The sequence below is a fragment of the Schistocerca nitens genome, chromosome 8 (genome assembly GCF_023898315.1).
Source record: "Schistocerca nitens isolate TAMUIC-IGC-003100 chromosome 8, iqSchNite1.1, whole genome shotgun sequence".
NCBI classification, from domain to species: Eukaryota; Metazoa; Arthropoda; class Insecta; order Orthoptera; family Acrididae; genus Schistocerca; species Schistocerca nitens.
The window spans coordinates 601604124-601630474 of record NC_064621.1 but is presented as its reverse complement, the minus strand read 5'-3'; the positions used below and the strand labels follow the sequence as shown (position 1 = coordinate 601630474).

General features: G+C 42.6%; 1 protein-coding gene across 10 annotated transcripts in view; it reads left to right on the top strand.

The window, feature by feature from the left end:
- LOC126199221 (AT-rich interactive domain-containing protein 2) overlaps positions 1-26351 on the top strand; it is a 323635-nt gene that overhangs the window by 764 nt on the left and 296520 nt on the right. The gene's annotated exons all lie outside the window — the stretch shown is intronic.

Here is a 26351-nt window from a genome sequence, read left to right as displayed (position 1 = left end):
TGAAGCGGACTTCGGTTGTTTCGATACATTATTATTGATCATCAGTTTGTTTTGGCTAGTGTGGTATAGTGTTTATATAGCAGTAATGTGCTTAAAATGTGTGATATTTTTAAATTATTACGTGTTTGATGTTACTGCCGTATAGTCGGTACTGCTTTCTGAATACTGTTGCTTTTATTTTCTCGTTTCGTTGATTTTAATTTTTTTTTTTTTTTCAAATTTTAACTTGGTCTTACTTGTTCGGGAATTTTAGTTAATTGTGTATTTGTGGCCCATGGATTTGCAGCGTGTATCAAATACAGCGTTTGTAATACTAAAAAGATAAAAGATTTTTTCCCTCTCTGTTTCAAGAATTGTAGCGAATGCAATCTTGAGTTATGTATATTTTGACTGAACGTGGTACAGATGGATTTTTTCTATGCCGAAGTGGAATTAGAAGTATTTGATTTCTCAGCTAGAATGGCCATAAGTACGGGAAATTTTTATTAAGATAACCACAGTTATTGTAAGATTATTTCAGATAAATCCTTTGACAAACTCTTGGTGTACTTCTACCCAGACCGTAAACATGGTGTATCGTGTATATTAGAGTAATTTCACCTCATATTCCAGTTGGCAGGAAAGTAAAGTTAGTTTACTTCCTGTAGAAACGTTCTAAGCTATCATTGTTACCTAAAGATCGTAAACTTATGTGGCTGCTGTTGTACGACCCAGCTATTAAAACCGATCCAGGATTAAAGTTCGGAAAACATTTTGCCTTTGCAAAAGGCATTGATTATGGAATTGATATTATTTGCAGCTGTGATCATTACATAATAGAGGGAGGACTAGATCTCACAGCAAAAGTGAACTGGAGGGATGCGAAGCAGGTAGTGGATGTTGCTGTGTCTATCCCTAGGCTGACGTCTGTTGAATACAGAGCTGTGTGTGACAGCGCTGCGGGGTTGTTTTTGGTGGTCGCGTGTTCGCCACCACGTGCTCCCTCCCCCTCCGACTGACTGTTGAAGGTGGAGTGACGCAAGGTCATGGTTCACCTCCCACCACCAACACTCCGCCCCTCCTGCGCCCCCCACCCTTCGGGTGACTGAGGAAGCAGGCGCGTATGTGATGTGGTCCGTTTGCGTGCGGGATTCCTGGTTAACGTTCAGGAGTGGGAAGACTAGTTAGCATACACAGAAGACTAAAGTTCCTTAAGAAATGACAGTCCGAAAACAAGTTTTGGCTAGTGACTGAAGCGGTGTTGAGCACTTCATTCCGAGCACAAAAGAGACAATTTTCCTTGAAGATTTCCCTTCACTGTGTTAACGGTGCATCCATCTACCTAAAGCGCATCGAAAACGCATTTGATGACCGTGGACATAAACAGGAAACAGCTCGGATCTGGGTGCACTGATACAAGGATGGGCGTCTTCTGTCGAACACATCAACCTGTTGAGGGAAAGTTGATTATAAAGAAATTTAGGCAAAATTAACTTTCGTACTCCGCCCAACCCTTCTGTTCTACTTACGCCCTGATGCGTCTCTTGTCTTACATAGTCGACATTTTTAATAAGTTTATTTCAGCCCAATGTCACCCCACAGACACTGCTCATCATTATTGTATTAAATATGGAACTGAGGCTGGTTTTTTCTTCGTGTTGTTCTTGTGAAACACGTTTTCGCAAAAGCAGTAATCGTAAGGAAGAAAGATCAGACCTTAAAATCTCGATCAAGATTATAACTTGTGAGCCAGAACATTGCTGAGGTAATTGCCCTGCATTCACTCCATGTGATACAGGGAAGCTCCTCAGTAAGAAATTGGGATCGCACATGCATTCGTAATGCCTCACTCCCTGAACTCTCTCTCTCTCTCTCTCTCTCTCTCTCTCTCTCTCTCTCTCCGGGGAAAAGCTGCGACATAATACCATTAATTTGACAGTGATCTGATCGCCATGTTGCACAGGCAATGATCTTATCTGAATCGATGCTTTTGTTTGTGATAAGGGATCTGACATTTCGGTTTCATAATATCTCAGCGTACATTAAGCCAGCTTGAAGGCATGAAGATATCTTTTCGCAACAGAAAATATGCTTTCAGTGCAGAACAGACTTTGGTATATGCGGCAGAGCCAGTTAAGTCCTCGTCTATTTGTATGTTATTTTGATAACATGTTGAATGCAACCCGGAGTACGTTTGCATGACTTGTCGAGAAATGCGTAACTCGTATGATTTTATGTACAGCGAGACGTGTCTCTTAAACAAGGCATCATTTTGGAATGTACAGTTTGCCAGTTAACAAAACGTCTACGTCGTTTGATGCATCTTAAAGCGCGCGCGCACACGCTGCCGTAGCACACCTGTTCTAACAGGTTTGGCGCCTTTTCTAAAGTGCTACGCGCGCGCGCGCGCGCGCGCGTACGAGCATGCAGCCCCGTTGCCTCCGTGTCGGCAGAAGTGTGCACCTGGTGATTTTGGCAATTCAATGTTCGCTCCTTACTCTCTGTGATCTTTGGCCACGGAACGAACCCTACATTCTAGGTTGCTCCACAATGTGGAGGTTTTTGCTGGTCTTCATTTATTTAAACACCATTGTCAAAAGATGAAAGCACCAAGTCATAAACAGTTTTATTTCTGTACCTCGTATCATTTGTGAAATTGTCTGCTTTTCGCATACTAAAGTTGAATGGCTACGTCGCCATGATGGCCTGCTTTTAGAGCCATCGAAGATTCCGTAAATTGAAAAAGTTCATTTCTGCAATTGGAACAGCTTTAAACTATGACGATTCAGGTGAACATTTTGTGTCAGTGGCATCGCGTAATAGGATCACATTACTGAGCCAACAGTAACCAGATTCTATAAGATATTGGTGGTGTCATGTTATTTTAGGAAATCCAACATTCACGACTTACACCATTCAGAGGCTACGGATACATGGTATAAGGAATGTAATCCTGATAATAAACAGTTCTACTCAATTGTAAGCACTATAGTGAGATCTTGAATTTTTTCGTAAATGGTTCACTTTTTAAAGTAATTGATTTGTATGACGACGTAAATAGTTCAGAATGCCAGAGCTAATGTCAGCACCATTGCGGAGAAGTGCCTAGGAGGTGCCAGATTAACATTTATTAGCCTTAAGAGCTGAAAGTTCCATAACACTTTGTTTCTGTGGGTAAAATATAGGGTGACAATAATTGAACTACATGAAATAAAATCGTCATAACTTCTGAATGGCTTCTGTTGGACGCTCAAACTGCACGGCTGGCCGCGGGGCATGAAGGGAATTAGTATGCACTGTATGTATGGCTTGGTTTAGCGACGAAACCCACTTTCGTTTGGATGGGCTCGCCAAGTAAGCAGAATTGCATTTGGGAGACTGAGAATCCGCATTTCGCGATAGAGAAGTCTCTTCAACCTCAACAGGTGACTGTCTGGTGTGCAATGTCCAGTCACGGAATAATCGGCGCGACATTCCTTGATGGCACGGTGATTACCGAATGATACGTGAAGATTTTGGAAAATGATTTCATCCCCATTATCCAAAGTGACACAAGATGTGATTCAAGCAAGACGGAGCTCGACCCCATGTTTGATGTCCTGGAGGAGCCCTTTGGGGACAGCATTCTGACTCTGGGGTACCCAGAGGCCACTGACACGGGCCCCGATTGGCCGCCGTATTCTCCGTATCTGAACACACGCGACTCTTGTTTTGTGGGTCTATATGAAGGAGAGGGTGTACAGCAATAACCTCAAAACCATTGTTGAGCTGAAAACAGCCATTGAGGTCATCCGCCAATGATGGCAGGCATGTGGAACATGTCATAACCTAAATCCGAATACCTGTAGTGACGTTTACATGTTGAATGTAGTTTGCAACTAATTTACGTTTTTTTCGTATAGTTCAATAATTGTCACCCTGTAAGTAATGTCAGAAGGTTTCACTCCATAAATTCTTAAAATCATTTAATTTACGCCCAATATTGCCATTGTCCATTATTGAAGTTGCAAGCAACTGGAAACAATGAAGTCTTACCATTGCGTAATGGAACAACTCCTCAGTTCAATTCCGGCCCTGGCAGTGCCGCCTACATTGCTTCGGCTCTGTTCTCCTTTAGTGTTGTGTGTTCTGGACGCGTCTGTTTACAAAAAGAATATCAACGTCTTTGCGTTGCTAAAGCCTCTTGTCGCTGTCATCAACTTCTTCGAATGAAAAGGAAAATACGTCACCAACGAGAAGGTTGGTTTACTGGGCGTGGTCCTATTTGACTTGGTGTGCCCTGGGCTTTCTGAGACTTTTCAACTAATCTACCCATTTAGGGCGCCAACAGTTTACCGTGAACTTACAATCGGTGCGGCTTGATATGAATTACTTAACACGCAAACATTAAAATTATTTTCCTTGGGTATCACTGGTTTATCCATGTTAACTAGTATAGATTTTGAAAATCCCATCCATAAGACACGGTCACTTAATCATCACACATGGTACTATAAGATGTGAATCAGCCGGCTGATCGATCAATCCTCTGCTCCAGACACACCTCGAAGTCACTATTAGTATGAGTCGGTTGCACAAATGAAGAGGGAATTAAAATTATAAAGGCGGGGGGGGGGGGGGGGTAGTATTGTATCGTGGGTAAGATAACATCACTCAGAATCATAAAAATCGAAATGGTTCCGTATGAGTGCCTAAGCTCATGCTGTTTATGGCTTCTATTAATTATGTTGCAGAAATCAATGGGAAGCTTGATGGCCGTCAGTTTAATAAGTCATGATTGCTAAATACTGCAGAAGAATCGAAAACTGGTAGAAGCCAACCTCGGAAAAAGGCAGTTTGGGTTCTGGAGAAATGTGGAAACACGCGAGGGTAGTAATGACTCTACGGGATTTAAGTTAACTAACATTAATAGCAAAGTGGTAGGCTGGTGAAAGCGTTTACTGATAATCTTCAGATCTCATCTTAGATGATGCGCGAACTCTAAATAATGAGATTCGTTCATTCGGTTAGCGTAAATGTGGCTTGTAAAGTTTATTGAACAGAACGTATCAACACTTATCCATAAATTAATGAAAAAGCATTAAAATCTACTGCGAAGGAAATTCCGTCCCACGATCATAAATTTTTCTGCTATGGTAGAAGGCCATTTGCCTCTCTCTTCCAGGCGGTCAATCGCTTCCTTCTTAATTCTGCTTCATGTGCTGCCGTCTGCGATTTGAAACCTTTTCCGTTCCGCCTCTCCTTCCTCGTACTTTACCAAGTAAGGGAAGTTAATAGACTGGTCTTTTTGATTTTGTTAATACTTTACAGGATTTGAAGATCATGCATTGTATAATAGGATTGTAGTCGGACAAAGCCACTGATCCGAATTTGTTAGTGGCACAATTTCATTCAATTTTATTTAAATCTCGCATATGTTAACAAATATAAATTAATAATTTTAATAAAAGTAGCATCTTTTTAGTTGTTGGTCGTATGAAAATAAATTAAAATTTCACACGGACGTTCTGGATGCCTTTTTGTTAAAAAAAATTTCATCCATCAGTAATACTGTTCAGTCTCTAGAAACAAAGAAATAGGCCTACTTTATCTTCCCTTTGACATTTTGCATTTTTCTACAAAATTTTAATTTATTGTGATTACTCCCATTTTATTCTAATTGTAATTAAAATGAAAAGATGTTACTTACATTAAAATTATGATTCAATATTTGTTAATAATGTTTTAATTTTTTAATAAATATGGTATTTTAATGTTGCTGTTGTGCTCTTCAGTCAGAAGACGGGTTTGATGCAGCTCCCCACACGATCTTATCAAGCCTCTTCATCTCCAGATAACTGCTGCTACCCATATCCATTTTAACCTGGTTACTGGTCTCCTCTCTTGCTCCCCCTTTACCATTTCTTGCCCCCCACATTTTCCTCCAGTATTGAATTTGTGATGTCTCAGATGTGTCCCATCAACCAATCCTTTCTTTTAATCAGTTTAAGCCACAAATTTCTTTTCTCTCTAGTTCTGTTCAGGACTCTCTCAATAGTTATGTGATCTTCCCATGTAATCTCCAGCATTCTTTTGTAGTACCACATTTTGAAAGCTTCTATTATCTGCTTGCCTGTACTGCTTATCATCCACTTTCGCTTCTGTACAAGACTACACTCAAGACAAATACCATGGGAATGGATTTCCTGACAGTTAAATTTATATTCGATGTTAACTAATTTCTTTTCTTTAGGATGCTGATCTTGCCTCTCCTAGTCTACATTTTATATCTTCTGTACTCTGTTGGCTATTTTGCTGCACAAATAGCGGAACTCATCTCCTACTTTTAGTGTCTCATTTCTTAATCAGATTCCCTCAGCATTATCTGATTTAATCCAACTCTGTTTACATCTGCGTCGGTACTCTACAAAAAACTGTGAGGTGCGTGGCAGAGGGTACATGCCACTGTACCATTTATTAGGTTTTTTTTTCATGTTCCATTTACACATGGAGTGGTGGAAAAAAATGATTGTTTGAATACGTCTATGTTTGCAGTAATCTTTGCAATCCCCATGTGAGTGAGAGATAGGGGGTTCCATTCCATTACACTTGTTTTGCTGTTATTGTTTTTTGCTATATCCTACTTTCAAGACACGTCCATTCTGTTGAACTTTTCTTCCAAGTCCTCTGCTGTCTCTGACAGAAGTACAATGTCATTGGCAAAACTGAAAATCTTTATTTCTTCCTCCTGAACTATAATTCTCAGTCCCTTCTCAACCACTGTTTCCCTTTCATGACCTTCAACTCTTGTATCTGCCTTGTGGTTTCTGTCCAATTTGTGTTTAAACTTTCGCTTCCTGTATTTTTGTTCTGTCTACTTCATATTTCCAAGAGCGTGCTCCAGTCAGCATTGACAAAATCGTTCTCTCAGTTTACAAATGCTGTAAATGTAGATTTGCCTTCCTTTAATCCACCTTCCAAGATAAGTACTACCTTGCACGTTCCGTCTGTCTGCGGAACCTGAGCTGATATCGGAGGTCAGCGTTCGTGGGCTCTCCTGTTCTGTTGTAAATAGTTCGCGTCAGTATTTTGCAACCGTGACTTATTAAACTGATAGTTCAGTAATATTCACACATGTCATCACCTGCTTTCTTTGGGATTGGAAATATTACATTCTTCTCGAAATTTGTGGATATTTCACTGTCTCATACATCTTGCGCGACAGGTGGAATAATTTTGTCATGTCGGCTCTCCCGAGGATAACAGTCGTGCTGAGGAAATATTATCTGTTTCAGGAGCCTTCTATCGGTATATGTCTCAGTGCTCTGTCAAATTATTCTCTGTGTCGTATCTCCCGTGTCTTCTTCACCTGCGTTCTCTTACCATTCTATGATATTGTCTTCAAGTTCATTTTCCCACAGCCCCTCTATGTATTCCTTTCATCTTTCCCTCTCTGCTTAGTACCTGAACTCTTAATGCACATCTATTTGCTTCTCCTTTTTCAAAGGTCTCTTATTAGTTTCCTACAGGCAGTATCTCTTTCCCATGTTTATACAAGTAAGAAGCAATATGTCCCACTAGAGAAATTTGAACCAACGACTTCACATTACAATCGTATTATGATATGCTTTCACCTAGTGACGAATATGTTAAGATATTAATTCTTAATAATGTGGAGCGGCGGTGGGGTGGGTGGACTGCTGTGGTCAGTTGTGGGGTTGTGAACCACTGAGGAGGATTACGGCGGGACGAAGCCCCTCCGTCGTTTCTAGGTCCCCCGGTTCAGTACACACAATACACAGTGGTGATGTTTGAAGTGAACAGTATTTCCACATTTCTTCTGCAAACGCCATCACATTCATAAACTTAAAATTTTGTAAATGAGTCTTTGCAATTTTTAACTAGCTTATCGTTGGTAGCTGAAGACGTACAGCAGGAAAAATATCAAAGAGTTTTAGAAACCCTCCCCTGGATACTTCACAGAGGTATAGTAAATGTGGCAAAACCTGCTGAACTATTCTAGTATGAGATTAATTGAACTGATAGAAGATTATACACGGATAACAAGTTGAGTTTGCCGTAAGAGATGCGTAACATTCTCAGTAACTCTGATAACAATCATTTTTCCTTGTGGTTTTCGAGCAGCACGGCTTCCAGAATACAGCACTATAATTCTCGTTTTCTTGCTTGAGACATTGTTCAACGTTCTGAAGTAATTCTGTGCAAATGCTTTACATAGTGTTAGAACAACTCCCTTCACTCATTGCTGACATGTAGCCATTTAACCCCAGTTCTGAGATATATGTAGTACGTCGAACGACAACGTAAAACTTGGAAATGTGTCAATCACAGAAGCCTGCGTGGCCGGACAATGAAGAGCCCAGTACGCCCGGCTTCATTCCTTATCTGTTAGGAAAACAAAGGCCCTGTTACATCTCTGAAGGAATGGTGAGTGATATTTGTTACTAGGGTTGAAAAGCGACCAGTTAAGTGGTAGCAATAGGTATTATTGGTGCAGATCGACGTGCGCAGGTACAAAGGCGCTCTGAAATAGTGGGACCGAAGTGTTCCTACTTCTGATCGTCGATAAGTCCGTCCAAACTACCCAATACAAACTCTCGTCGCAAAGAGCCATTTCGCTCCCATAGGTAAGCGTTCATTGGGGCGTGCCACAGGACTTTTTCCTGGACACCACAATTCTTTACTGGGCATGGTACAATGCATGGGGCCATCTATTGCCTTCCTCCGACTTCAGAAGTGACGTACGCAGCCAACTATAGGGGGACTTGCAGTTCAAGGTGAATTCCGAGACACGGTGCAACTCGATATTTTTCAGATGAATAAATATTGCCAGAGGCGACAGAAGTGGCATAAGGAGCCTCAGACTAACCAGGGTCGAAACCCAGATCTTTGGCTTCATGCTCTGGCACGTAGCCACCGAGCGCGTGCTGCTTGTTGAAGATGGGAAAAGAAGAAGGAAAGACCTTTTTAATACACAATATCTACAACAGAAGATATGACCCTGTAGAATTTCGTACTCGTAATTTTAGATGTGACGGACGAAGATATGAACAATTTTCAATATTATAAAATGGCTCGGGAGAAATTTAGCTCTCCGCGATATAATTTTGAGTGGTATGTTGGACCCAAGATATGAATGACTGTCACTTCGTCACCCGTACTAGCCGAATGCGGCCGCGTTTTCCGAAAGCTAGTCAACTCGTGCGGCACGGCCAAGTACACACACTCGAATTGTAAACAGTGCAGGGAACGTGACTATGCTGCACGTGCTGCGCTCCTTTAAGTGCCATGAGCTGAATATGAACTACTTCGAGAGTACTGCCAATTGCCAGAAAAATTCACACTTGAAACGAAACACTGGTAATGGCGGCATAAAACTAATATCGTGGAACAAAGACGTTAAGTTTGATGGCGTATGCTCTACGAAAGGGAATTAACAAGTGCATAAAAGAGACGACATTGAGTGGAGCCAAAGGTATCCAAATCGTAGCCACAATGCTACAGCAACACTAAAGAAATGGACCTGCTCGCATTACTCGAGAATTATTTCTCTGGTGTCCTGGAAAAGAAAATAACGTAAGTATGGCTAAGTGCACCATTGCCTGCAAAACCAACTGGCTTCACATGAGTAAAGAAAGAGAGAACGATATATTGTATCTTCACTCCAAATGTGACAATCCAGTTGCGTAAAGAATACACATTTTAGTGTTGCAGGTGAAGTTTGGGTAAAGAATTTTACGTAACGTATACCCATATGGTAAAAAGTGACGTCCGTTTTCCCTCGCACTACAGATATTGTTTATACATTGCGCAACTTTTACCCTTGACGTTATCGTTACTGACAAGTTTCATAAAAATCGATCCACATAGTAGCAATGGGTGATCAGTTTAATACAGAAATAAACGCACGCAACATCCTGAGTGAGAAACATATGGGTAACTTCTTATTTTGTTGCTTAATGAAATTATTTCTATTACACCAGAGAAATGCGTTCCATTCCTCGTTATTGAGTGTTCCTGATAGAACGTATTTGGTCATAGTCGTTTCTCAAGCGGCGAGGGGTACAGTACAATAATCTCCTTACTGCACCTTGTCCCTCCCACGCGTTATAAGTCTTTATTATTCGCAGTGAAAGGGAATTAATTTCGCTGTTTGGTATGGAAAAGGAAAATTGTATCAGTAACTGTCATATCTTGTTCAGATTTTACGTGATTTTTACGTATTGCTTCGGTCCTTCCCAATGAATTTGTGGCTGGGTTCTTCTCTCAGCCTTGCTTGGGCAGAAACCAGTTTTCCGTATGTAGTGGTGTTTGTGGTTATAATTTTTATCAACTTATTAATGCTGACGTTACCTTGCTGTTGAACTTCTTGCATTACATATCGATGAATCAGTGCAGCAGCCACGTCTTATTTGTCATCCTACATGTCCCCCCCTTTTTTTTCCAGGCTGTTTTCACATGTCTGGCAAACAATCGAAGTCATTGTTGTAGGTGACAATGTTAATCATGAATAGCGTAGGTACTGTAACGCTCTGATTGTTGTGTAGACAGAAAAGTGCCAAAAATATTACTTTCGTCGATTCTACTACCACATCTAGGTTTGGCCAGGAAAATTACCAAAATCGTCGCAAGGGTAAAATTATATACCCGTTATTGTAGGAAATTTAAGAAAACTACGTCTCACTGTTTCCACGGTCTTTCAATTGTAGCCGGCCTTGTGGCCGAGCGGTTCTAGGCGCTTCAGTCTAGAACCGCGCGCCCGCTACGGTCGCAGGTTCGAGTCCTGCCTCGGGCATGGATGTGTGTGATGTCCTTAGGTTAGTTAGGTTTAAGCAGTTCTAAGTTCTAGGGGACTTATGACCTCAGAAGTTAAGTCCCATAGTGCTCAGAGCCATTTGAACCATTTTTTTCCATTGCAATAAATCACAAAAACTCACATCGTATAGGATAACAAACAAAAGGGCGTAGATTTTCGCCCGCCGTGAACGCTGTGGAGTAAGTAGGCCTACCGAGAAGAACATGAACATTGCATTAACTCTTACACGATAATTTGAATGATCATGTGCCAGGTGTATTGAGTAAATACAATAGTTATATAAACAACAGAAGACTGCAATCTGAGAAAAATAACTGAAAAAAATTTAGAATGTTACGCGTATATCTTTTGGAAACAGTCGGTCCTTGACGAATATGGACTATGTTCATTGCTGATGGCTTACCAGTGGTTCCACGCTGACTTTTATTTTCCATGCCATTCCTGTCTGACGTAAGCTCGGTTTTAGATGGCACCAAGATGCACTGGAAGTCTCCAGGGGACGACATTGTTGCTGACAATGGAAGCTGCTGAGGAACTCGTCTTTGAATCATTGTCGTTACTTGTGTTCCGCTCATTTTTCAGTCCAATATTTTCGGGGCCAATAGTTGACTGTTTTAGCCCCTTCTTGTTTTTCCCAACAGATGCTTCCTTCTTAATTTGCGGCACCGTTGCGTTAAGTGTTTCTTCGTACTAATATGATGCACAGTCGATAGTGTAATCGGAAACGAAATCGTCTTTTTTGACGTGTTCTTCGTCAGAATGTCAAGATCTGATTCCGTTGAAGCCATAGCTCAAGGTTTTCGGTAATTCGCCAGAACCTGAAAAGAAAATAAAAGTTATGGAATAGGTACCACAACCCATTTAAAACCAAAACGTTCTTTTCAACAAACATCCAGTAAAATATTAATAGCAAATTAGTTGCTGATTACTATACGTTCGAATCGACGAGTCCATTTTGTTCGTGAATACTACACGTTAGTCGTTTAAACGAATCAACATTTACATGCACAACTATACCTTCATTGACTCGACGCTGTTAACTTCGGGACGAAATATGGTTCACTTGATCGAAGAGCGATGTAGGTCACTTCCGCCGGCGGTATCACAGAGCCAACTTGATCCTCGAGGCACTGCTGCGAGGGCGGCGCGCCCCTCCCGTCCACAACACCAGGGGGAGAACGTGTTCGTCGAATCGACTGCCAGTTAGTAACCGTCTGATTGGGAAACAACATAGCGTGTCTCGATTGAACTTTATTTAGATAATTTGATTTCCTTACTGGGGTACATATCTGTAGACTGAAATATCACCTCAGTTCTCATATAAAAGCGTAGCTTATTTTCTACTCTGAAACACTGCTGTAATCTGAAGAAAGTTTCTCTTTGTAATGATTTCCAGCTCTTGCCATATCTTAAAAGCTGAAAAAGCTTGGGCGCTGTTACTGTTGTTGGAGAGAATCGTTGTTTTCCAGCGTAAATGTGTCTGCAAGCTAAAACTAGCCTCTTCTAAGATTTCTAGGTTAAACTAGTATAATAGTAGAAACAGTGTGGCTGTCCGCTGTACTAATTTAGGGGAAGCGAAGAGAGTAAAACAGAAGACTGGTCTGTCCCTCCGCCAGCGCGAAGATAACTCAGAATGTTTGGCCGCATGCATTGTCTGATGATACACTACACTATAATATTTTGTGCCTTTGTTGTGTAAGTCCGCAGCGCGTTGTTTTGTGGTAGCGTTCTCGCATCCCGCGCACGGGGTCCCGGGTTCGATTCCCGGCGGGGTCAGGGATTTTCCTGCCTCGAGATGACTGGGCGTTGTTGTGTCGTCTTCATCATCATCATCGTCATTCATCCCCATTATGGTCGGGGGAAGGCAATGACAAACCACCTCCGCTAGGACCTTGCTAGTAAGGCGGTGCGGGTCTTCCGCATCGTCCCCTACGCTCCTCGGAGTATGGGACCTCATCATCATCGTCATTGTTGTGTAAGGGCATAGCAAAAATTTCCATTTTTTACAGAAAATCTAAACTCACTGCGACTAGACAATTTACCCGTTCTGTGTGAAATTTCTGTCAAAAGAGAGGAAAAGAAAGATATAATAAATACGCCAGCACAAAGTGGACTTTTTGCTTTGCTGCCTGTGGCTAAAAATTCATAGACAACCTTCGTCAACTCAGCGTAAGAGTGCAGATGATTAATACATTGCAGTCTGTTACGTGCTGTTATGCTATCTTCATTTTTCAAACCGATATTTCATTATTTTGCTCGAAATATTGCATTGTTAATGTACTGGTCTAATTTGGGACAGCTGAGTTCAAATCCCCAACCGGTCATTCAGATTTAGTTACTCCAGGGTGTTTCTAAACCGTGTTAGGCGAATTCCAGTATGATTTCTTTGAGGACACGCGATGCGACGTTAAACTCAAATTTTACATTTGTAATATAAAATTGTAAAAAACGTCACTTTATATTTCATAACACCTGCTCCGCAACTGAGTAAATACACAAGTGTTCCTCGTGAAAATTAAACTTACAGCAGGGCACGCCGTATGAAACATTGAAGACAATTACAAACATTACCGAAGGTTTTACATCGCCACTTTATTTCAAAATTGATGTGGCACAGAAAACAAAAATTGGCCCTGATACATGCGTATATATTCATTTGCAATATGTCCAGAGCATAAAAAAAGGAGTGTTTTAAGTGTCACCCTCTTTGCCATATCCATCAACAGTATCACGTCTAGGGCAAGGAGTCCTGTACAATGCTCCTTATTTGTGGGATTTTGCTGTTTTCTCTTCCTCCTCCAATGTTGCAACAACGACCTGCAGCGTACAGTGTGGAAGTTAGAGGAGTGGGATGCAAAGACGGGTTTTCACTTTTCTCCAGGGGTGTGTGTGTGTGTGTGTGTGTGTGTGTGTGTGTGTGTGTGTGTGTGTGTGTGTGTGTGTGTTCATTTTAATCCTTTTCGTCCTATTTTTAATTTACCTGACATGCATGTGAGGAACACCATTCTACACTTTAGAGACTCAGTGAGGTTCCTGAATCTTATTTTTTACTCCAAATTGTCGTGGTTGCCACACCTGAGGGACCTGAAAGTCAGAACCCTGGGTGCATGAGTATCATAAAGTGCCATAGCCACAGGTCTTTGGGGAGTGGACAGGGCGCAGCTATTCCAGTTTTATAGGGCTTTTGTGCATTCGCGCTTAGTCTACGTGTCCACCATGAGGGGGATTAGGCTGACCATGGGTGCTCGTAGGACCAGCCCCATACCCATTCTCCGTGCTGAAGCTGGAGTACCGCCACTTACAGTTCGGTGGCAACTCCTCGTGGTGTGTGAGGCATGTAAGTTTCTCTCTTCTCCGAATTCATAGCATACCATACTGTTGCTCCTCCCCTCTGAAACGCCTTCTCCCATTGTCCATGAGCAGCAAGGGCATTTGGGATCCGCGTGTGACATGTGCTGGAGTCACTTGGAGTGGAGCAAGTATAACCGCAAATCCAGGGCGTTAACCGTCTGCCAGCCTGGTTACCGCAGAGGCCCAGCGTCATTTTAGATTTAGTGCAGTGCAGGAGAGATTGCACTACTGTTTCGGGTTTTAATGCTATATCTTCTGACATTTTATATTAGCACCGCAACTATATAGCTCCCTTGTCGGACTGGTGTAAAAAACGACCTCGGTTCGTTGCTTTGTCGTTTTCCCGGATCTTGTCCTCATCGTTCGACTGCTTTAAGAATTTACTGTCTTCGACGCAGAATTATATGCGATCTTACGGGCACAGGAGCAGATGAGAAGTTCTTCCAGTGCTAAATTGCTTGTCTGCTCCAATTCCCTTGACCTTCACCCTCTACATCGTTTGTACACAGCAGATAAAGTAGTCCAGGGACCCCTCCTCCAACTACAACGATTGGGAGAAAGGTGTCGTTCTGGTGGGTACCAGAGCACAAGGGTATTGCGGGGAACGAAAGCAGGGATCTAGCAACCGAGGAGGCGTGTAGTGATCATCGGTTATTTCAGTGTGCCGCCCCCCTGCGTGCCGTGCGTGCTATTACCGCGCTGTTGAGGTACAAGTCATGTGTCGATAAGAAGATGAGTGGACGGAAGTGTCAGACAACAAGCTCCGTCTAGTGGAGCCCACAACGGCGGCCGTGGTGTACCACCTTCCAACCATGTCGACGGGACGAGGTCCTCCTTACTCGTCTTCGTATAGGCTACAACGCTATGACGCATGGCTTCTTGCCCCTGCGAGAGGACTCTTCAATATGTGGCGCTTGTGACGTGTAGATCACTGTGCGCTACATATTATTGGACTGTGTTTTATTTTCCGACCAGCGGGCCGTGTCGGATTTGCCGCCGGATCTGCCCTCTATTTTAACTAACGTTCAGACGTATGTTATTTGAGTTTTAAAGTTCCCGTGTCAGCACCACAAAAAACTTTGACCCTGCTGCATACGTCGAGCAGCTGCCCAGGTTGACAAGCCTTCTTCGCGTGATGGAATGATGCAGAGCGATCATTGATCACGTTTGCCCTTCGTGCCATATGTTCACCCTACTGTTCCACAGACGTTTCTGACGCGTCCCTAGTGGTGCTTTACTTCAGACTGAAATGCTGTTCCCATGTGAGTGCGTCATTCTACCCGTAGGTAGCGCTCATGACAACTGTGTGTGTGTGTGTGTGTGTGTGTGTGTGTGTGTGTGTGTGTGTTTACAAAACGTCAGGGTTTACCTACCAATCGGTACAGGAACAGGCACAATAGCAACCGTCTACACGACATATCAGGCTGACGCAGCACTTTTGTTGATGTGTTCATGTAGTCAATGGCAGACGTGCGAACCCATCCCAAACTTACAACACCGGAGAATTACAGCATTCAAGCTGTTTCGGCTGCAAGCAAAACCTTTACTAACATCTTTTTGTTTCATTGGCAAAGATAATTGCCCTTAGGATCCATGGAAGCAAATCCCTACATCACCATGCCACCACCCCATCACCAGACGCAAGCACAAACAATAGATTTTTTTGTTTTGTCAAGCAAGAAACAAATTATTGAAACATTTGTGAATCTCACATTGGAATATTTGTGAATATACCGCTGGATCTATAAGACAATCCTGGTCATGGGATTCGGAATTATTGACCCATTAGTTATTCGACAAGTGATTGGTAGTGTTTTATCTTGCAAGTGGAAGAAAAGGTACGAACTCCATTAAGAACATCCGCTTTGTAATCTAAAATAAGAAATCTGTAGAACATCAAAATATAACCTTTGCGATCGTAGCATATTTTAAAGCGTGGTTCCACCAATCAACATTTGAACATGAAAGGTACCGTGTATTCAGACAACATACGTAACCTCTCTCGGTAGAGGGTATATCAACGGAAGTTACATCTGTTGTCTCAATTTATTGTCTGTCAATCTAAAACAATGGCAGAATGGTACACATTGTTTCGCCATTTTAATATGTGGAGATTTTAATGCACATAATTCTTCGTGGGTCTATGAAATAAATTGCGCGGAAATTGACACCAAGACTTTAATTTGTTGATATTACGTTAAAGGTCACCAACATTAGTGTCGATACCACACCGGCGAAAATCAGCCGACGGTCTGTCCACATGTTCATCGCTACCTTACGCATCAGTTGGGATCCGATCACTTCCCACTTGAAATACTAGTATGTATGCGTCCAATTAATGTTACACACCAACCAAAACATAAATGGAACGTTAAGTAAAGCAAATTGGACCAGTTGTGAAAGGTTCAGAGAGTTGGAGTGTGACACATTCGACCTGTCAAACGGTTGCAGTAGTAAGCAGAATACGGTAAGTTTAGAAGTTTGATAAATATAACCGCGTCACCTTCCGTCGCTCAGAATGTGGCGCTAATAGACCCCAAAATGTCGATCCCTGCTGTGGTCATGAGATTTTACGGCTATTAGCCCAACATAAAGTAGCATTTTCGCTGTACAAGTACATCCCTTTAACTACAAACGAATTCACATTGAAGAAACTGCTGTGAAAGGATTGCAAGACAACCCCTCTCTCACAAGTGCGACCGACGATACGAAGGAGTAACAAAAGTGAACATCCAACGCCAAAATCCGTAGACCGGTGGAAGACTTGCAGACGCAAATTTACCCTCATCCTCAGAAATGCAATGCAACATTTTAAAAATAATAATCACGGAGTACACCTGATTTACGAAACCTCTTACAATCCAAGAACTGGAATTTTCCAGTTACACGGCACCCGAACATGCTCAAATAAATGTTCCTATGATATTCATTTGACTGATGTAGTCAAAACATGTTGCAGCTTCTTGTCCCAATTTGGGCACATAGCGAAATTTTCTGAGAATGGACCACAGAAATTATTGTACCTCTATTAAAGCCCGGTAAAGAGCTTTCATCAACAGAAGCGTACCGTCCAGTCGCATTGTCGTGGTGCTTAGAGAAAATTCTGTGTACCTCGAATACTATAAAATATTGGCTCTGTCACAACAATATGTCTTTCAGAAAATGTAGGAGCACCGTCGGCCATAAACATCCTGATGATGTATACCTATAGGTCTTCGCTGTGATATCTACACTGCATGTACAGCTACATGAGCCGGCCGCTGTGGCCGGTTCTAGGCGCTTCAGTCTCGAACCCCGCGACCGCTACGGTCGCAGGCTCGAATCCTGCCTCAGGCATGGATGTATGTGATGTCCTTAGGTTAGTTAGGTTTAAGTAGTTGTAATTTCTAGGGGACTGATGACCTCAGATTATAAGTCCCATAGTGCTCAGAGCCATTTGAACCACCCAGCTACCAACAGTTGTCTGGCAGAGGGTTCATCGAAACACCTTCAAGCTATTTTTCTACCGTTCCACTCTCGAACAGCGCGCTGTAAAAACAAACGCTTAAATCTCTCTGTGCAAACTCTAATTTCTCTTATTTTATTGTTGTGATCATTCCTCCCTATGTAGGTGGACGCAAAAAAATACTTCCACACTCTGAGGAGAAAGTTGGTGATTGAAATTTCTTGAGATCATCCTGCCGCAACGATTAATGATTGTCACCTCAATTCGCGTATTATATCCGTGGCGCTGTCACACCTATTTCGTGGTAGTACAAAACGAGCTTCCCCCTTTGAACTTTTTATTGTCCTCCGTCGAACCTACCCGATGCGGATGCTCATACCGCACAGCAGTATTCCAGAATAGGACGTACAAGCGTGGTGTAGGCAGTCTGTGTTCTGCCAATAAATCTTAACCTTTGGTTTGCTTTACCCACAACATTATCTATGTGGTCGTACCAACTTAAGTTATTCATATAATCCCTAAGTATTTAGTTGAATTCACAGCCTGTAGATTTGTGTGATTTATAATGTAATCGAAATTTTAGCTGATTCCTTTTTGTACTCGTGTGGATGACTTCACACTTTTCATTGTTTACTGTCAATTATCAGTTTTCACACCATATAGGTATCTTGTCTAAATCGTTTTGCAGTTGGTTTTGATCATCTGATGACTTTACAAGGCGGTAGATGACAGCACCATCTGAAAACAATCTAAGAAGGTTGTTCAGGTCGTCTCCTAAATCGTTTATGTACATCAGTAATGGCAGAGGATCAAAATAGCACTTCCTTGTGGAACACCAGATATCACTTCTGTTTTACTCAGTGACTTTCTGTCAGTTACTATGAACTGAGATCTTTCTGACAGGAAACCACGAATCCAAACGCACGACTTAGACGATACTCGATAGACAAGCAATGTAGATGTCGCTTGCGAGGTATGGTGTCAAAACCTTTCTGGAAATCAAAAAATATGGAATCAATTTGACGTCCCCTGTAGATGGCACTCATTACTTCGTGAGAATAAAGAGCAGGTTGTGTTTCACTAGAACGATATTTTCGTAATCCCTGTTGGTAGTTATCAATAAATCGTTTTCTTTGAGATAACTCATAATATTCGAACTGCAAATCGACATTAGCGATGTGGGTATGTAATTCAGCCTATTACTCCTATTACGTTTCTTGGGTAATGACGTGACATTTGCAACTTTACATTCCTTAGGTACGAATATTTCAAGGAGCGATCGGTTTTACATGATTGCTAAATATGGAGCTATTGTATCAGCATACTCAGAGAGCAACCTGACCCGCATACAATCAGTACCGGGGGCATCGCTTTTCTTAAGTGTTTAAGCTGCTTTTCTATACCGAGAATATCTAAGTTACTCGTGTTGTCAGTTGCCCTTGGTTCCAACTCTAGAATATTTACTTCTTCGTCTTGGGTGAAGGAATTTCGGAAAACCTTTTTTCGTTGTGGAAAGTCTTTAAAGCATCTCGCATCGAAGTCCGCACTACATTTCTGTAAAACTTCGCCAGTCTTGAGGGTTTTGCGTTCTTCTAGATTTTGCATGCTTTTTTTCATTGTTTCTGCAATAGTGTTCTGACCAGTTTTGAGTGCCATGGGGGATCAGTACCATCTCTTATTAATTTATATGGTATGTTTGTCTCAATAGCCGTCGATACTATTTCTTTGAATTTAAACCACATCTGGCCTACGCCTACATATTCGGATTGGATGGAATGGAGACTTCTCTTAGGAAGACTTTGGCCATGGCAACACCCATTTGAAGTGAAAACTTAATAATTTTCTTCGGGTATCAGGAGGCATAATTTACTTAGTTTCTTTTTTCTTTCTTTTAAAAGGGCAGGAGTTGATTTGACACAACGTCAGTCAGATACGGTGGTATACTTAGTTTTTATGGCAAATGTTGTTAGGTATTTAGATATTTCCAAACAGAAAATTTACGTAGCACTTTACAAAGTGCATCAGCTCGTAGTAGTAGGCGATGACGAAGATGATGATGATTATCATAGTGTTTGGTTTTGGGGCGCTAAACTCCGCGGCTATCAGCGCCCGTACAGAGTCCCAAATTTTTTCACAGTCCAATCTAGCCACTGTCACGAATGATGAGGATGATGAAATGATGAGGGCAACACAAACACCCAGTCCCCAGGCAGAGAAAATCCCCAACCCAGCCGGGAGTAGAACACGGGACCCCGTGATCCAAAGGTACCAACGCTGGCCAATAGACCACGAGCTGCGGATGATGATGATGATGACGACGACGACGATGATGATGATGATGATGATGATGCGTCCAGTTGGAGTCCTCACCCCATGCGACTGTAACAGCGCGTAAAACATTTATCGCTTTCCCTGATTCCGTTTCAGTAGAATTAACTTGTCTGCCAGATGTCCAGATGAAGCTCCGATATCTTTGCCGACATCTAAACGATAATACCAAACGGTACAAAGCTTATGGTATCGCACAAAGAAAACCACTGAAGATAGTGAGTTGGGTTCGCGGTTCAGCAGTCATGTACTGCGGTATCTACATTTTCCATGTGAAATCATCAAATTCCATTAGTATTTGAAAATAGTAAAATGCGTTAATAGTCTCTTCTCGTCAAGCTATAAGTATTTATGTATATATTCGGTAAATTATTCCAACGTAATTGATGTAAGTGACAATAAAATGCTGGTGCTGAGAACTGACTGTGAGCTGATGCCTTCCCACATCTCTACTATGGCAAGTGCTGCCTCAAAACACGGCGCCCCCCTTCACTAATAGTGTATGGAGTTTGCAAACAACCATTCTCACTCTTTTTCAATACGAAATACACAGTCATAAACTACTCGAATACGTTTTCTCGTTCACAATTTTTCTCCATGCATAGTACTTGGTCAGAATAATAAAATATTTGACGCCGTCAGATCACATTTTTATTTTTGGAAAGTGTCACTAGTTCCAATGGAAAAATATTGGAAAGGACTTGGAAGTGTCGTGCTTCTTATTGGATAAACGCGGATGTGCTAGATGAGAATATACAAATTATCGTATTTTGTTGGTACTGGTGCACCCATAAGGAATGCGCGCTACGCACACGCACACAACCAGAAGGGTGGTGGCCTCCATGTCAGCAGTAGATAATTCAGGAGTCAGGCACACCTTATCAGAAGCGACATCCTGTCTTAGTTGGTGGCCTGCAAGTCCCAAGCCACAAATCGAGAAATTCTATTAAAAATCTTCACAAGTACACAGATTTTATCCCGGAGAACCGAAATTGTCGAATTAAACGCCAGTAACGGTTCTTTAAGTCATATTTTAAGCTAAAAGGGAAGAAATAACGTATTGTGAATCGACGGTCGTTTCTGTCGAGCCCTATTGTTCCTTTTTTATCCCCACAGCATGATTTTGAAGTCATGCATTAGCTTAATTATTCTTAACCAAAATTTGTCGAGGAGACTAATACGGTGTATTTTTTTTTTTTTTTTTTTTTTTTTTTTTTTTACGGATACTGACTAGAAGATAGATGATCGCAACGAGAAAAGTTGAATGAGGAATGCCGAGCCAAGCAAATCCATTGTGATTTTGATTTTACTCGGAAGCCCCTATAGATTCTGCCTTTTACCTTTTACAAATTAACAGAGCTAGTTTTTCTGCTGCCACTTATGTTAAACAAAGTCAGATTGAAAATAGTGTGTAAGTGTTGTGTATGATGTGGGTGTAAATGACACATATGCGTTAAACGACCATATTTTTTTTTAAATAAAGCGCTTCTAATGGAGATGGCTGCACCGCCATGTCTGCGCTGACCGTTACTTTCAGCTGCTCGGTTTCCGAACCCAATTACGTTATCTTCACTGGAGAATTAAGCTTAGGAGTTTGGGGTTGATGGAAAGAACATCTGCGTTTAGGGATCTTGAGACGTCTTGTGTGACATAAGGGACATTGCGGAAGCAGCCGTTGGAGGAAGTGATCAAGCAGACGTTATCGTCCATAGGAAGGACGCGCGTCAGAGGCGTCGCGAGTGTAACTTGGGCCCGGTGGCAGGTCTGCTGCCGGCATCCCCACCACGAGCTCCTTGTTGTGATCAGCTGACTGGCACAGCGCAAGATGTAAGGCGCATGCGCCACATTGTGGACCCTCCGTTGCACATTCGGGGCGGTTCAGGAAGTCACTGAGCGAAGCGGCGCTGCGGCGAACGCTGGACACGGAATCTGGGAGCCTGTGGTTCAACAGGGAACGAGAATGCGCTGCGGTTGGCACTAAAATCGTTTTCTGGAGGTGCGGGGTTCTAACCTCTAATTGGTCGGTGAAAGAAGCGCACTTTCTATGTGCGGAGGGGCATTGTGGAACAGCAACCGACCGGACATTTCTTGTAAAGGAAGACTCATTCATATAAGTCAGTGGAGTGGACGTGCTAACTGTATAAACCAGGATAAGTAAGAACGTAAAGAAATAGTGTTTATTCTTCTTTCACGATTTTCAATAGAGTCGAGCAGTACCACTTCAGTAAGCGCATTTCCATACATAGATTAAAAGGCATCGGTAACGGCCATCTGGGATGTCAGCCAAGACACGTTTATTTAATCTAACAAAACTATGTCTTTACACTATACACTACTATCAACTCTATGTAAAAGTTGTATTCACAAGAAGAAGATTAAACACAAGAAGTCCTGGGAATGGTGACATGATTGATTAGAAGAAGACTGATCTACGAAAAGTCGGGGGGGGGGGGGGGCGGCTTGATTAGGCGATATTTCTCGAAAGACAGGTATTCATATTCAGTTCCTGGTCCTGCCTTTAATCTAACAGTTAACGAATAATGAGTGAAAGCCGCAGAACATCTCTGAAGACTGTAAAAGCTAAATTCTTATATATGTAGAAGAAAATCTGCAGCGTATTTGCACCAAGGGATATTCGTTGAAAAAAGACAGGCGGCACATCTAGCTGTCGCTATCCAAGTTGATGGCATGACTCTGCGAACGTGTTTTTAAGGACTTTGAATTGCGGTAATGCATCAGTTGTGTAACAGAGATTAGTTTCCTTGCTTCACGTACGTAAATCTGTTGAATTAGAGGGCTCTTGGTTGGCCACCGGGGCATTTCATGTTGGATTAGTGCGTGAAGGAAGCTTGAAAATATACGCAAGTTAAAGTAAGTTAAGGAAAAGGGAAGATTGCGTGAAGCTGGCTGACTGAGTCTGAGGGAAACAGTTGCGACGTCAGCGGTGAAGTGGACGCAAAGTGGCCTGAGCCAGAGACCAGCATGATGACGCTGTTGCCCGCACAGCAGAAGCCGAGACGAGTTGGCGTCGTCGCTTATTGCGTCACCGTGACGTCACACACGTTGCAGCCGTGACGGTGGCGTGCACTTACCGGCGCCTCTTCAAGCGTGTAGGTGACACGAAAATCCTTCCGCCAGCCTCGCAAGATTTTGCTTCCGCTCTGCACAAACAATTGCGCAGTTTCCAAGAAAATTGCCAACTCGATGGCGATAGAGACGTTGAAAGACTTTTGAATTGTCTTTCTCGTGTAGTTTTACAAGAACGTGATTTGTACTGAATATGATCTATTATATCTATACATAAAAAGTTGACAAACCGTTCCTTGCGACATAAAACTCACTTCGGTTGCCCGTTGCGAGAGTGATTTAGAACAACCTTCATATGCAATATAAGAAGGATCATGGTTTTGCAGCAAACTTCGACACAGCTGCCTTCAGTAAGTCGTTCCGCGTCATTTGCTGTAAAACTGTGAGAAAATAAATTATTATTGCTTCAAATCGTCCAACTGCGTTCCGTCTATTTTATTCTTCGCTCGAGCTTTAAGTAATAAGACGACTTCAAGAGTTAGATTTTCACCGCGTTGCGATAAGATACGATGCCAGCAGGTGTGAACAGCGAACATACAAGATTAGAAAAGCTGCTAACCTATACTGAACGAGACTTTGCTTGATAATACTGACAAGGGGAGGCCGCCAATTGTGAAATTCAGATTCGATTCATACTGCGCATAATAAAAGCTCATGGCCAGAGGTGTAATGTGGCAAAGCGCCAAGATGCACTTCTCAGCCATTGTCGAGAAAATCTACAGTTAAAAGAAACCGTTGCGGTGAAATACTCTCTACGATTAATAAGTTTTAACAGTGTCGTGGCGCAGCGGTAAGCGCTCTGGTTCGTAATCCGAAGGTCGCCGGATCGAATCTCGCGCCATGCACCTTATATATATATATATATATATATATATATATATATATATATATAATTCCCGGCAATCATTTGCAACAATTATGCATATAATAAGTTGTTGAAAGTCGTTTGTCGTGGAAAAACTGGCGACTTCGAACATCATAATGTTAACCACGTATAGTTAGCGGAAGACGTAGAAACGATATTCCGAAACGACAATTGGAGAGCGATCCGCCTTCACCAACATGCATAAGCAATTCATTAATAGTATATATATATATATATATATATATATATATATATATATATATATATATATATAATAAAAAAATGTTTCATGGCGCGAGATTCGATCTGGCAACCTTCGGATTACAAATCCGAGCGCTTACCGCTGCGCCACGACGGTGTAGAACATTATTAATCGTAGAGTATTTCACTGCAACGGTTTCTTTTAGCTGTCGATTTTCTCGACAACGGCTGAGAAGTGCATCTTGGTGCTTTGCCACATTACACCTCTGGCCATGAGCTTTTATTATGCGCAGTATGAATCGAATCTGAATTTCACAATTGGCGGCCTCCCCTTGTGAGCTGTATTTGGCAAGGTCATTCACGCAGCTCTTGCTTTCTATTCTGTGTAGGCGCTGACCATCCAAACGCGTCCGATCCCGATATGTACTTTTTTGAAATTTCCTGTTCAGTTGATCGAGTAGCAAAGGGTGTACGGTGAACAAAAAAGTATTAGAGCCCCTATGAAAAAGCCTCTTCATTAGAGTAGTCAAGTAGGATACATGGAAACTGGAACTCGGGTTGGAGATATTATGCCCTGCATTTTCACCACTTATGGTGAAAAGTCTCCATTCATTTGAGGCAGTGTACTATTATATAGTTGTTTTGCATCAGCGTATGGAGCTATTCTGCCCTTGCTTGAAACCCTGGTTGGGTGGCGTTCCTTTATTTGCAATAGAAATGCGCCAACGAAGAAGTTACGTTATATGTAGCTTCAAATATTTTATCGTTAATAACACGATAACCGTGCTGAGTTGTTATGATGGCAGCGTAGTTCACCTTTAGTCGTGTGTGTGTGTGTGTGTGTGTGTGTGTGTGTGTGTGTGTGTGAGAGAGAGAGAGAGAGAGAGAGAGAGAGAGAAAGAAAAAGATTGTAATCTTAAGCACTTGGGCTCCCAATAAGAACTCTTTTTCTTTATGTGACAGTTTTCATAGCCACCATTGCTGACCAATTTGGTCACGCAAAGCGTCAGAATGTTGGTGTATGGTCAGGCTAGTCTCAGAGAGACATTTTAAGTAGCGAGCTTGTTATTTTTCACAAGTTATGTAGTCAGTTTCTCTTACACGGCAGTCGAACAGGAAACGGACTTTCAATTAAGATTTACCACCAAGTTAAGAATTGCCTATAAGTACCGTGTATACAAAAGTAAATGTAGGGTGGTGACAAGGTTCATCGATTTGCACGTTAGTGTATTCACTTAAGGAATATTTCAGTACCTCGTTTCATGTGGTAAATTATGCAGTTTGCAGTATGTGAAATAAGATAGACATTGTATTTTATGTAGATTTATAGTTAGCGCACTTAATGAGATTTGGTGCAACAGACTTGAGAGGGTGGTCTAATGTATCGAAGGAGTGTGACGCCCCGTAGTCAACGTTGGGGTAGAACTTTAAGCCATTATAGAGCAGAAGAGTTCCCCGTTGACGCAACCCCATACCCATCTCGGGTGTCATTGGGAAGTAGTTCTCGCTGCAAGGTGCGGTCAACGGGCGCCGTAGCAGCGAGTCGCCGGCGCCGCGTGACATCACTGGGGCCGCGGGGCCGGTATTTGGGTCAACGAACCCGCCGGCTCAGCAGACGCTCGTAGTGCCGTGCGCTCAGTCTGTTGCCGGCCGCCGAGCTGCGAGCACACGTTTGCGTGGCTATGGCGACAGCGCGCCGGCGGCAGCGGCCGAGGCGGCGTGTTCTGGCTGCTCAGCGCTGAGCCGATCCCGCTCGCCCGCCCGCCTGCCTGCCGGGCCAGGGCCCGGGCCCTCGCTCGGTATGCGGCGTTGCCACGTGGCGCGCCTGCGCTGCCGAGCCGCTTGCAGCCTCGTCAAACGCCAGCCGCCTCGCCTCGGCTGCTGTTGAAATCGCGCTTCCGGATGAAGGCCGCCTAGCGGTTGCCGATAAATGGCCTGAACTTGTCCGCGCGGCTCATGTGCATCCGCGCCTATGCGAACTAATGGAGAGGAATAAGAGCTAAATATACGCGACTCCCAAGACAAAGGCGTTGTCCGGATGCGACGGATGGCTCTGAACGTTCGATGATTGTCTCAGCAGCGCCAACGGCTCCACATAGAACAGATCGTTTGATACGTGATTAAGTTTTACCAATACTGCCGTAGATTGCCAATACTCGTCAGATCACCGCCGAATCTCCTTTCATTTGAGAGTGCGCGGTGGTTCTGTGCTTGTCCATCAACAGAGTAACATCCTACACATGTATTGAATGTTTCATAAATAACCGAATGAAAACACA